This window comes from Petaurus breviceps, unplaced genomic scaffold (genome assembly GCF_028583685.1).
Source record: "Petaurus breviceps papuanus isolate PSGF00001 unplaced genomic scaffold, PetGlider_PUasm1.0 37, whole genome shotgun sequence".
Taxonomy (NCBI): domain Eukaryota; kingdom Metazoa; phylum Chordata; class Mammalia; order Diprotodontia; family Petauridae; genus Petaurus; species Petaurus breviceps.
The window spans coordinates 52,581,927-52,586,531 of NW_027186296.1; the positions used below are offsets into that span (position 1 = coordinate 52,581,927).

At 35.5% G+C, this 4,605-nt stretch overlaps 1 protein-coding gene and 1 long non-coding RNA gene across 2 annotated transcripts in view; one reads left to right on the plus strand and one right to left on the minus strand.

Annotated features, from left to right (window-relative positions):
* Positions 1–4,605, minus strand: part of PGPEP1L (pyroglutamyl-peptidase I like) — a 91,967-nt gene that overhangs the window by 13,566 nt on the left and 73,796 nt on the right. The gene's annotated exons all lie outside the window — the stretch shown is intronic.
* The window catches only part of LOC138168554 (uncharacterized), a 56,248-nt gene that overhangs the window by 4,030 nt on the left and 47,613 nt on the right, over positions 1–4,605 (plus strand). The window lies entirely within an intron of this gene.

A 4,605-nucleotide genomic window follows, 5' to 3' on the forward strand; every position in this document is an offset into this window, starting at 1 on the left:
GGTCTGGATCATTTCTTTACTAGACAGATACTTGAATCAACAAAGCAACAGCATCATCACTAATTATGATACTACCTTAATGGTAGCAGAAACCCTAGGATGACCTAGGAAGGGTTTTCTGCTGCTTTGATTCCACTTTGTTTATTTGTCCATCTATTCATTTCTATAACACCTAACCTCCCCCACCCTTAACATATCACCAGTTTTTCTTCCCTATAGGTTATATAAGGCCCTATCAAGTCCTGAGGTCAGTCAATATTTCTCAACACACATTTATTAAGTCCTTGCTACGGATCAGACTAAACATTGGGGATACAAAGAGAGACAAAAATCAGCCCCCATCCTCAAGGGACTACATTCTAATGTGTATGTGTGTGTGTACACACACACACACACACACACACACACACATACACACACATACACACACACATACACACATACACACACTATATATATATGTATATAAACAATAAATATATACAAAATAGATGGAAAGTAATCTAAGAGGTGAAGGCATTAGCAGCTAGAGGGCTTGGGAAAGGCCTCCTATAGAAGGTGGAATTGAAGATGATACTCGAAGGAAGCCAGGAAAACTAAGAGATGGAGGTGATGAGAGAGAGAATTGGGAATGCCAGTGCAAAAGCACAGAGTCAGGAATTGGAGTTTGTGTACAAGAAAAAAGTACTCCAGTGTATCTGGATTGTGGAGTATGTAGAAAGGAGAGAAGGTAAAAAGGGGGGAGGTATGAAGAGTCTTTAAAAAAAAATTTAAGTGAAAAAAATATATATAACATGTTATAGTTTTTAACACTAGGTCTATTTAAATTTTGAGTTCCAAATTCTCTCCCTTTCTCCCTCTCCTCTACCCTCATTGAGAAGGCAAGCTATTTGAAATAGATTATACATGTGCAGTCATGCAAAATATATTTCCATATTAGTCTTGTTGCTAAAGGAAACACAGAGCAAAAACAAAAAACAAAACAAAAAGAAAAGAAAAGAAAAAATCTATTAAAAAAGTATCCTTTGATCTGCATTCAGACTCTATCATTTCGTCTTCTGGAGGTGGATAACATTTTTCATCATAAGTCCTTCGAAATAGTTTTGGATCATTGCAGTGCTGAGAATAGCTAAATCATTCACAGTTGATCATTGTACAATATTGCTGTTACTATAATGTTCTCCTAGTTCTTCTCACTTCACTTTGCATCAGTATATGTAAATCTTATGAAGAGTCTTAAATGCCAAAAAGAGGAAAATTATATCCTGGAGGTTCTAGGGAGTCATCAAAGTTTACTGAGGTGGAGAGTGATGTGATCAGATTTGCCCTTTAGGAAAGCCACTTTAAGAAATGAGTGGTAAAATAAATAAAATTGATAGACCTTTAGTCATTATGATAAAAAAAAGGAAGAAAATCAAATTACAAGTATCAAAAATGAAAAGGGTGAATCTACCTCCAATGAAGAGGAAATTAAAACAATAATTAGGAATTATTTTACCCAATTGTGTGCACATAAATTTGACAATTTTAGTGAAATGGATGAATATTTACTAAAATATAAGTTGCCCAGATTAACTGAAGAGGAAGTAAATTACTTAACCACATCTCATAAAAACAAATTGAGGGCTGGCTAGGTGGTGCAGTGAGTAGAGCATCAGCCCTGGAGTCAGGAGGACCTGAGTTCAAATCCGGCCTCAGACATGTAACACAAAAACTAGCCATGTGACCTTGGGCAAGTCACTTAACCCCAACTGCCCTCCTGTAGCAGCAAGCACCCAGCGTCCCCAGGGTTGCTGCCAATACAGGTTCTTGGATCTGCTTTGATAAAGGAAAGCAACTCAAAATGGGTTAACAAGCTTACTTTAATCAGTCAAATATGTATCATTTACCTAGTTCAGGGGAAAAAGGTCAGCACCCCAAACTTCAAAGTATACAGACAGAATTATCAAGACAGAGAAACAGATTAAGTAGACAGATTTCCAAACTATCCAACCATTACATCCATACCCAATCAACATCTGGGTTTCAACATCTGGGTTTTTCAAAGCTGGGGGGGGGCTCTGGACAACGGCTTCCCAGAATCCAGATCAAATCACAGAACACTTCTCAAAGTGAGCCCCAAAACAAAGCTACACATCAGGGCTTATATAGCCTTCTCCTGGCTCAGAGAATGTAACAACCTCATTGACCCACTGGCCAATCAAAAAGTATCTACTGAAAAACAAGCCTCCCACCCCAGGCTCCAGGTGCACTTTAGGGGCAGGGAAGATCTTTAAATTTACATTCCCATTACACCTCCAAAAAGAAAAAAAAAAGAAATTGAACAAGCCATCAATGAATTCCTTAGGAAAAAATCTCCAGGGCCAGATGGATTTACTAGTGAATTTTATCAAACATTTAAAGTTAAACACTTGATTCCAATACTTTCCAAACTATTTGGGAAAATTGGAGAAGGAGTCCTACCAAATTCTTTTTATGACACAAATAGTGTGCTGATACCTAAATTGGGAAGAGACAAAATAGAGAAGAAAATTATAGACCAATTTCCCTCACTAATATAGATGCAAAAATTTTAAATAAAATTTTAGCAAAAAGACTACAGCAAATTATCATGAGAATAATACACTTTGATCAGGTAGGATTTATTCCAGGAATGCAAGGATGGTTCAATATTAGGAAAACTATCAGTATAATTGGTCATATCAACAACAAAACTAGCAGAAACCACATGATTTCTCAATAAATGCAGAAAAGGCTTTTGACTAAATACAATACCCATTCCTATTAAAAACACTAGAAAGTATAGGAATAAATGGAGTCTTCCTTAAAATAATAAGTAGCATCTATCTAAAACCATTATCAAGTATTACATGTAATGGGGAAAGCTAGAACCATTTCCAATAAGATCAGAGATAAAACAAAGATGTCCACTATCACCCCTCTTATTCAATTTGGTACTACAAATGTTAGCAGTAGCAATAAGAGAAGAAAAAGAAATTTAAGGAATCAAATTAGGCAAAGAAGAAACTAAGCTATCACTCTTTGCAGATGATACCGTATGATGATATACTTAGAGAATCAAGTAAAAACTCCTTGAAATAATAAATAAACTTGGCAAAGTTGCAGGTTATAAAATAAACCCACATAAATCCTTGACATTCCTATATATTTCTAATGAAATTCAACAGCAAGAGATAGAAAGAGAAATTCCATTTAAAGTTACTGTAGACATTATAAAATATTTGGGAATCTCCCTGCCAAAACAAACCAGGACCTATATGAACACAACTACAAAACACTTTTCACACGAATAAAGTCAAATCTAAATAATTGGAAAAACATCAATTGCTCATGGCTACGTTGAACTAATATAATAAAAATGACAATTTTACCTAAATGAAATTACATATTTAGTGCCATACCAATCAGTCTACCAAAAAATTATTTTGTAGAGCTAGAAAAATAGTAACAAAATTCATCCGGAAAAACAAAAGGTCCAGAATATCAAGGGAATTAATGAAAAGAAATACTAGGGAAGGTGGCCTAGCCATACCAGATTTTAATCTGTATTATAAAGCAGTAGTCATCAAAACTACTTGGTACTGGCTGAGAAATAGAGTAGTGGATCAATGGAATGGATAAGGTACACGTGACACAGCAGTTAATAACTATAGTAATTCACTGTTTGATAAACCCCAAAACTCCAGCTTTTGGGATAAGAACTCACTATTTTACAAAACTGCTGGGAAAACTGGAAAATAGTATGGCAGAAATTTGGCATAGACCAATATCTAACACCATATACCAAAATAAAGTCCTAATGGATGCACAATCTAAGTATAAAGGCTAATACTATAGGCAATCTGAGAGAGCAAGGAAGAGTTTGTCAGATTTATAGAGAAGGGAAAATATTATGACTAAACAAGTGTTAGAGAGCATTATGAAATACAAAATGCATAATTTTGATTACATTAAATTGAAAAGTTTCTGTACAAACAAAGCCAATGTAACCAAGATTAAGAGGGAAGTAGGAAATTGGGGGAAAAAATTTACAACCAGTGTCTCTGATAAAGGTCTTATTTCTAAAATATATAGAGAATTGGGTCAAATCTATAAGAATACAAGCCATGGGGTGGCCAGGTGGCTCAGAGAGTAAGAGCACTGGCCCCCAGTGTCAGGACAACCTGGGGGATCGAATCCTGGCTCAGATAGTTAGCACCACACCCAGAAATAACTGGCCGTGTAACCTTGAGCAAGTTACTTAACCCCAAATGCTTAAAAAAAAAAAAAAAGAATACAAGTCATTCCCCAACTGATAAATGGTCAAAGGATATGAACAGGCAGTTTTCAGAGGAAGAAATTAAAGATATCTATAAGCATATGAAATAATGTTCTAAATCACTATTGATTAGAGAAATGCAAACAAAACAACTCTGAGGTATCACATCTCACCTGTCAGACTGGCTAAGGTAGCAAAACAGGAAAATGATAAATGCTGGAGAGGATGTGGAAAAAATTAAAACACTAATGTATGGTTGGTGGAGTTGTGAACTGATTAAACCATTCTGGAGAGCAATCTGGAACTATGCCCAAAGGATTATAAAT